This window comes from Ammospiza caudacuta, chromosome 1 (assembly GCF_027887145.1).
Source record: "Ammospiza caudacuta isolate bAmmCau1 chromosome 1, bAmmCau1.pri, whole genome shotgun sequence".
NCBI lineage: Eukaryota > Metazoa > Chordata > Aves > Passeriformes > Passerellidae > Ammospiza > Ammospiza caudacuta.
Genome location: NC_080593.1, coordinates 50,162,098 through 50,170,946, shown reverse-complemented (window position 1 = coordinate 50,170,946; position 8,849 = coordinate 50,162,098).

Here is an 8,849-nt window from a genome sequence, read left to right as displayed (position 1 = left end):
AATATGTCATTCAAGTTAGAGCGGATTGTTAAGACTAAATAAAGCACCTAAAATAAATGAAAGTTAATAAAGACACGTTTGCAAACAGCAACACAATTTTATTTACCTTACATATTATTGTATTTGGTCTCTTCATATCTACTATTAGGAATATTTACTTTCTGACAGTGAAAATTTATACACTGTAAACATTGCTCCAATTCTGCAGATTCTAACACATGATCTTGAGCCTCTTCAAGATAAGAACTAGGGTCCTAAAGTCTTGAGCAAGTAGACACTCCAAAACAATTGCTATCTCAAGCCAAGTTGGGTAGATGCTTGGAGATTTGTTGAAGCGCTGCAGCTGGCCAAGAAACTAGTCTTTGAAGAAAGAATGCGGCAAAGTCATAGGAATGATCACTTTTCATATCAGAATAAATAGAAATAAAGTTTCTGTTCAGAAAAAGATACCTCTCTTTTCCATCACTAAAGTATGACATTCTGTTTAACTTGATTCTCTGCATAATGCAATAGCTTCAATAGATGTTGACAGTCTGCACAATTTAGCTTGAAGAACTGAATTTAAATGGGATATAGGCTTCAGACTTACCAAGCATCCTAAATTTTCACTGCTTTCTTTTTAAGAAAGAGATCCAGAAAGAGAGCAAGGTGGTGAGTAAATTACTCTAACCAGCATGATTACTAGAATTTATGATACATTCTGGAAGTTCTGAAGTCCTGTCTTGAGCTGAAGTTGAGAGGAGCTAAATGCACCAATGACTGAGGCATACAATTTTCTCAGTGCCCTACACTCAGCTGCAGCATCTACACAGAATTATAGCACTAGAGGATAACTCTATAACTATTTGCAGTGATACCATGCCCCAGGTATGAGTTCCCATTTCCCAGCTTTCTGATACCAGTTGATCCATGTATAAATGCAACCAAATAACTGGTTTCCTATTCCTATGGGCCAGACATGTTGACAATGGTTCTCTGTAGATATTGGGGGACTGTGGAAACCAAGAGGATTTGGGCTCTGCAGTTTAGTAGCACATCAACCCATAAGCCTGCACAGCCTCTCCAGACTCTCTCTCTTCACATATAAACGGAGATAACCAACTTTACACACCGTTCTGATATGCTTATAGTGAATCAACACAAGTTCTTTATAGATACTTCCATAGTATCACATCATTGTAATGGGGGAAGTCTATGTCTTGTGCCTTCTGCTAGAAAAAGGACATAAAGAATCATGACTTGTCTTCCCAAGGACCACGTAAAGGGATCTGAAATACCTAACAGATTATGTAGCATTTACATACAAGCACTGCAATGACATCTCCTAAAGGATATGGAGTCTGTGTGACTGAAAGGCAGGCAGGGAGCCTTGGTAGTACTGTACACCTATTGTTTCCATGGATAGTACACCTACTGTATACTGGGATCCAAACTTCTTATTCTGCAGCTGGATCCAAGCTTCTAACCCCCAAAAGCTAACTGGAAATGTGAGAGAAAAAAGTGAGAGAGAAAGATTTCTTTGTTTATAAAATGTGAATTATTAGGCAATGGCAACACAGACAAACATTTTTCGGTGTCTGGCAGTCTGCAACAGTCTACTAGCTGCAGAGAACTTTTTATTTTGTTTATACAGAGTGTTTGCACCTAATTAAATGAAAAAGTAGAAATGTGCAGAACTACCTGAAAGTAATTCAGGGAGCTGACAAAAAAGGAGAAAATTTTTTAAAAAAGGAAAAGACATATTGCCCTCACTTTGTGGGTGGTGGGTTGAACACAGGGATCTGTGTCATGGAGCTGCTGACCCTAAGAAAGAGTGTGATTCTTACACTTACATCATGCTGTGTGGGGTCAGGTCTTATCATGTGACAGGCCATGACCCTCATATAAATCATTGCCATGTAAACTGTAAAAATCACACTTCATTTCTTGAAGACTGAGCAGTCTCAATAAAAGAATGAAGATATCTGGTCATAAAATAGCAGCTGCAATATTAGTGATATACAAAATTAATTCAATTCTTTTTTCTGACAAACAGACGTAAACCAAAGTTTTGGCTGCTCTTGGTTGGTGTTATTTGGCTGGGGGAATGTGGTAACTTTTACTTTCTTCTTTTTTTGAGGCCTTGCATCATTTTAAAGGATGGAAGTTATGTAGCAGTGTAGAAAATGATGTAGTTTTACCCAAATGGTTTATCTTTGTTCTCTGTGGACATCTAGGTGGATAAGTAAAAGTCCAGGTGGATAACAATCTATCACTTTGCCTAGATTTCTATGTTGAGCCTGCAGAGAAAACACTCCCATTTCACTATTTCATCCAGTTTCTCACACTCTCCAAACTTCACCAGCCATGACCTGCAGTTAGATGAGAGAGAGCAATTAAATTCAAGGCTGCTTCCATCTACCCAGTCTATAGCTGATGAATGCCCCACACTGTGGATATATGGCATGGCATGGCATGGCATGAGCAAATATGGAATGTGGCTCATCTTCTCTCTGTCCCAGGGCAGCAACCAGATAAGAGACAGTCCCTTCCTGAGCTCTCACTGATGCTGTGAGTCTCTTCCAGAGCAGGCTGCCCTCACTAGCCCCTGTACCTGCCTCAGCAGGTGCTGTGCTGCATCCCCTGCACACACAGGGCCAACAGAGACCAACACATGAGAGCTGACCTTCAGTATTTATCACAAAACCTCACACTGTCTCCATCCACTCCCACTTTAACTGCCTCCAACTACCTGTGAGCATTGCATGGAGACCCAGGAATACTTCAGAGCCAGTGGCAGGAGGACTTTGGTCCCAGCAAAGCTGCCACCTCCCTGGCACACAGCTCATAGCATGGAGTTTCCTTCCCCTTGCAGAATTGTGCTCCAGCACCTCTGCTTTGGTTTTCAAAGAGACATGTCCAGTTCTTCCATTTGCAAACAGATCCCTGCAAATATGGAAGAAGGAGGAGTCCCTCAGAGCTGAAAATGCTCCCAACCAGCTGTAGGGAATACACAAGGCCATGGTTATAGCGTTTGTCATGCTTCCAGCATAGCAATTAATTTGTCATTTATTTTACCAGTCACCTCATATTTCAACTTTTGTGTCTCAGCTTCTTTCTCCAGCTATTTCCTAGGAGTTCATTTATCTGCAGTCTAAGGAATGTTCCCTGGACCTTAAGGCACCCTAGTCTCTCGTCAGGTGTTAGCTCTGCCCTCTAGTGCTGTGCCTGCCGCAGGGTGGTGTGTCACAGAGCCATGGCTGGTGTTCAGAGCTGACTGGTCAAACACTAAACCACCAAAAACTTACAAGCTGACTAAATTGACTTGACATTTTTTGTGCCTCCTGGGAGTGGGTCACCAGCCTATTTCTAATCATTTAAACAGCAAACCTCTTAAACACAGCCTGCCTAAAGCCCAGCATTTTACAGCACCGACCGGTTAAACTAAAATCTATTTATTGCATGTTTAAGTGGCCCAACCTGTGGCTCTGATCCACCCCACAGGTTCTTGGCTGCTGGGGGTGTGACCAAGTGCTCTGTTGAGCAAAGGCAACTGAGAAAGTTCTTCACCTCAGTGCCTGGAATTAAAGGTCCCAGTGAAAGGAACAGCTGAACCAAAGGGACTACAGGGCTCTGCTGAAGCAGAAGGTTTTTATGGCAGACTGTCACAGCCACCAGCCATGGTACAGTCAGGAAATATAAGTGAGTTTTGGCCTGGATGCTTTGCAGTTTGCAAACCTTATGCAAGAACTTGTGACAGTGCTTTGCACTAAGCCAGTAGTATTTTTAAGCAGAGTTTTATGCAGACTCTAAAGTGCTGTGTTTTCCTAATTCCACTTGGGGAAAATGACATTGATGAAATGTGACGTAACAGTTAGGATAAAGCTGTCATGTTTCCTAACTCTGCAGAACTGAGAACAGCGAGTTGAAAGCAAGGCTGTTGATATCAATATTTGAAATGCCTTCCCTCCTTGCACAAGCCACGCATGTCATTATTAAGGTCACTGTAATTTTTGGTAAGACAATAAAGAATGGGAAAATGGGAAATGCTGAAGAAGCTTTGAGTCTTTCTTGTCATAGCTGCTCATTTGTACTTGGGAAGAAAATAACCTTCCACAGTCCCCATCTTCCCTTTTCCACACAGCATGCTTTCAGGTCAGACTTGTTTCACACCTCTCTGTGATCTTTCCAAAATGTGCAGGTACCTGAGAAATAGAGAACCGAGCATTTGGGAGCATAAGGCTTCTGAGTGGTATGTAAAGATCATTGGAAGAATTAGTATAACAGAGAGTAGATTAGAAAAGCTCATGTAGAAGCAGAGGTTTCTATGCCACTGTGGGAGTTTGGAGAATTGAAGCATGGAGAAGAGCATAGAAGGCAAATTATCAAGCTCTTTTGCTTGTAGGCTAGGGAAGCCTAATTTCTGTTTTCTCAATTCCCCCAACCCCATCTTTTCAGAACATTTGTTTATCAGGTTCCTCTCAATCTTTTCTCCTGCATCTTTTTTGCATCTTTCCTCCAACATTTCAGCTTCTGAGTCTTATGGTGACACTCAGCTCTTCTGGTGTGATGTGCAGCATGGGGGTATGTCAAATACCCAAGCAACTTATATCAGCAGATCTATCTGCCATCAGCTTTACAATAGTTAGGGTTCACTTTGGGGGCATCACCTTGCATCTCCTCCCTTTCAAAGCACCCTTCAGTTTGTGTCAGGAAAATGGATACACAACATTCAAACCACATTCACACTACCCACCACATACCATCCAAAACACCTGAAGTTCACTACACTTCCATCCTTGCACTAAGTCCAGTCATCAGGAGCTGACTAACAATTGAACAACTGTTAAGGCAAACCCCACAACCCCCTAATGGTGGTGGGTTTGGGCAATACCATAATTTGTGTACCAAAATATGGTCCTAAAAGTCTATGAGTTACTGTCAGCCCCTGGAAGTAGTCAGCTCTTGCAAATGGGTTTTAGTTGAATAATGTAAGGAACTGTAATTGGTGTGCCCACAAATGCCTGGCTACTAACATTGCAACCATTGATTTTTATTACCCACTACAAAAATAGTAGTGGATTATTATTAGCTAAAAAAACCCATGAAAATATAAATATGTTGTTACATTAAATTTAAATGGACATCAAAACATGCTCTTTTAGCAGTGGAAGTAGCCAGGATATTTTTGATGTTAAAATATTTATTTAGAGAGAAAAAAAGACCTATTATCCCTCATTTGGTTAAAAAAAAGGAATAGAAAACAACACTGTGTGTCCTCAAATAATTCATCATTTAAACTCCATAAGTAGAAGGAAATTCGAAATAACTCTGTATTCCTAGGCCAGTTCAAGGGTTGAATATTCCTTTTGAGAAGATGAGTAATTTTTTTTAACATATTAATCATATATTTCATTGGCAAACAAAACTGAGCTCTGCCCTGAAGTTTGGAACATCTGCAGTTTGTAATTGTACAAAGAAGCTGGGAGAAGGGAACCAAAACAGAAGCTTTTTGTGTGTACGTGCATGCATGCACGCACACCCACACGTGTGGGTGGGTGTGCTCCTGTGGGTGTAGGAGAAGGAGGGAGGGAGGGAGGGAGGGAGAGAGAGAAAAAAGGAGAAATATTTTCCTTGGTTCTTTATTTGTGCAGCTCAGCACCTGGCAATAGGTGACTTCCAGGCATGGATCTAATGGTGCAGACTTCATCAAATGCTGATAATGCCTAAATTACATATGTGGCTAAGGCTTCCCACTTGGAGAACTTTTCTATTTTTCCTGTGTGCCTCATGAGCATGTGATATGTTTTGTTAAATGTATGAAAAAGATGCTCTAAAGGATCAAATTAAGTTAGATTTAAAGTTCAATATTTGCAAAAGAAAAAATGTCTATGGAATAAGAAGGTTAAATAGCAAGCTAATTAATAAATAAATTTTTAAACAAACTTCATTTTGATAAACAAACCAGTATTTAATTATACAATAAATAGGATCTAATTTCAGTAGCTGAGGTATTGCTGACCAAGTTACTTTACTAAATGTCAATTTTAAATCAGCAATAAATTATTGCACACATAATGCCTGAAATAAGTCCTGTGTCGATGTTGTTTGGTCTTTAGTCAGAGCATATTTATCAATCCATCTTTTCTTTTTATTTGCGTCACCTTTTTTAGTCTCTTTCAGTCTAATTGTTGCCTTTGCAGAGCACAACCAGTACTTAGTACTAAGCCAAGCAGTCTTAAGGGAGGAGACTTGAGAGAGAGCTTTGCATGTGAATGCCAAGTGCAAATATTCTGTGCCTTTGGGTGGAATAGAGGGAAGTTAATGAAAACTCAAGTTTTTTCTTTGTTTCAACCTTTTACTGGTCAGAGTTGTATCACAATAGCCATCTTGGCTTCTCATCTAAGTCACAGAATCAGTGCTTCTCTGGTTATGTATTCATCACTCAGTGAGAACACCTCCTTCCAGGTAGATTGTATACAAGGAACCTTATTCTAATTTTGCCTTTGCATTTGAAATCTGGGAGGGGGGGGAAAGTTCTGACATTTACCAAGATTAAATATGGCTCACCAACTACAACAAAGCTAAATCCAACCTCCCTAACTAGATACCATGTTAATTACTCTTCATTCCATAAAGATACAGGACACATGGAGTGGCTAAGCAGGTACTGAATGCGACACACCTATTTCACAAGTTCTAAGAGTAGATGGTTGCAAAGAGAACATGTTATGGCTCATGTTACAGAAATCTTGCAAGCTCACTGACATATTTAAAAGAAGATGGGAGGCAGTTCAATGGACATTAAGTAGGACATCTCCAATTTTTGGGCCAGAGAGAGAAACACAAAAGTGTTAGAGCAACGGTAAGACAATTCAACATCACATGCAAGGGGTAAGAATGCTACAGGAGACACAGTAGCAAAAACATACAGAAAAGTAAAAGGGGGAGCTTATTCTAAAATAGAGAAAAAGCTTTTCATCTGAAGAAATATCCAGACTTCTGTGTTTTGCTGAATTGTTCCTTCAAATCTTCTGCAAGTCATGTATCACATATACTCACGCTATCAAAAAATCAGACTGTGATAGCCCTCACCAGAGTTGCCTGCTAAAGAAAGCAAATTTTGCAGATTCAATTTCAGACCTAAGAATTCTAAGACTGTCCCTCCAACCCAACTCTCTAAAGATCTCTGAATTTCACGTTAACTTGGCCCTGTAGAAGACACATAAATGCAGACCTACACAAGCGTGCAGCATTTAGAAGTTTGAAAATACCTGGTCTCCAAAGGTCCACCTGCTGCTGCCCTTTTGCTTTGGCAGCACTAATTCCTAGTTAAATATTGGCACAACTTGAAATAATTAATTACAGATATATAGCTATTTATAGCCCTAATAGATTCCAGAGCTCCAAAGCTGCTGTTATACTTAAGGACAGGTATAGGCAGAATTATCTTTTCTCTTTGTCAGCTCTGCTTTCTCCTGCTAAATCTTTCCCATGGTGAATATTTCCATCTTCCTGCTTCAGCTTGGTTTCCACCCTTGCCCTGCTTTCTCTTTTTTGTTTCCTTAAGTTGCTGCCTCTCCTTCCCTAGCTCTCTGTTCTCATGTTTTTATTCATACTAACTTGTCTGCTTTCTTCTTCTTCTGTCCTACCCTAGACTACAGCAAGCAAAGCAAAACATGAGGTGAACAAGATGAATGGTTTTGCCTGCAGTTAGTTTATTGCACATCTTATGCTATTTGGTACATGAAACCTTAGCATAGGGCAAGGGCTGGACTTGACAAATAGTAATTTTTATTTGGAAAAGAGAAAGCAGCTTTCTAGCACACATGGTTTCTGAGAAAACATTATCTGAGCCTACCCTGAAGGCTAAGAAACCAAAGGCAAATAAAAGGGACCTCAAAATGATTATTTTTAAGCCAGAAGGCAAATAAAAAGTAACTCCAAATTGATTATTTTTAAGCCACCCTCATCACGTATGATTTTGGAACACTTAGAGCTGGCAAGAGTGCAGCACAGATCAAGCAGAGGATTTGCCAAAAATTGGTCTGAGCTTTCTCCATACATTTGCTTCCTCTTCTATTCTTACCTTAAATCTTAGTGCAGGATGTTTTAGGACTGACTGTTAAAATCTGTTGTTTTCAAAACAGCAGCGTGTACCCTGAAAATCTGTGAAAACAAGAAGTGGTGATTGAAATAAGGAATAGAGGAATTTTGTGACTGTCGTGCTTTCTCCTTTCTCAATTCCCAAGTGTGGATGGGCTCTGAGTCTGGCTCTGAAAACAAAATACTCTTCTGCCTCATTTCTGTGACTGGTTCCCCAGGCCACCTGTCATCTTGTGATCACAAAGACCAAATAATGACAAAAAAGAAAGCCAGTGTGACAACACTGGCAAGTGGTGAGCATGATTTGTGCTCTAGATCAAAAAGGGAACATGCTAAGCCACAGCATCACCTATCTTCACTTTGGGTGTGAGGGGTATTGCTTAGCTTTGTTTTTAACAGCCTCAAAGATGTCTCAGTAAGAGCTTAGCTTACGTAAAAATCTTCTCCAAACTTGACAAGATCTTTGTGATGCGTGTTTAACTCTCATCAAACTTTGCATTTTTTATTTTGTTTTATTATGAGAGGGAGCAGAAAAATTACAAGCCTGTGATGATGTTCCCAGTTCTCAGTCGTTTTCCTTCTGTTTGTGTAGACAAGGTGTCTGGCACCCTGGTCATACTGAAAATACCCCATGACATGTGCCTCTCTGTGCAGCTGCTATCTTATTTTTCAGTCCCTTCCAGGCATGAATTTATCTCTTCCACTCTGAGCTGATCTAAAGCTCAGAAATCAGAAACTGTGGAATCCATAAAGGAAATAGCACG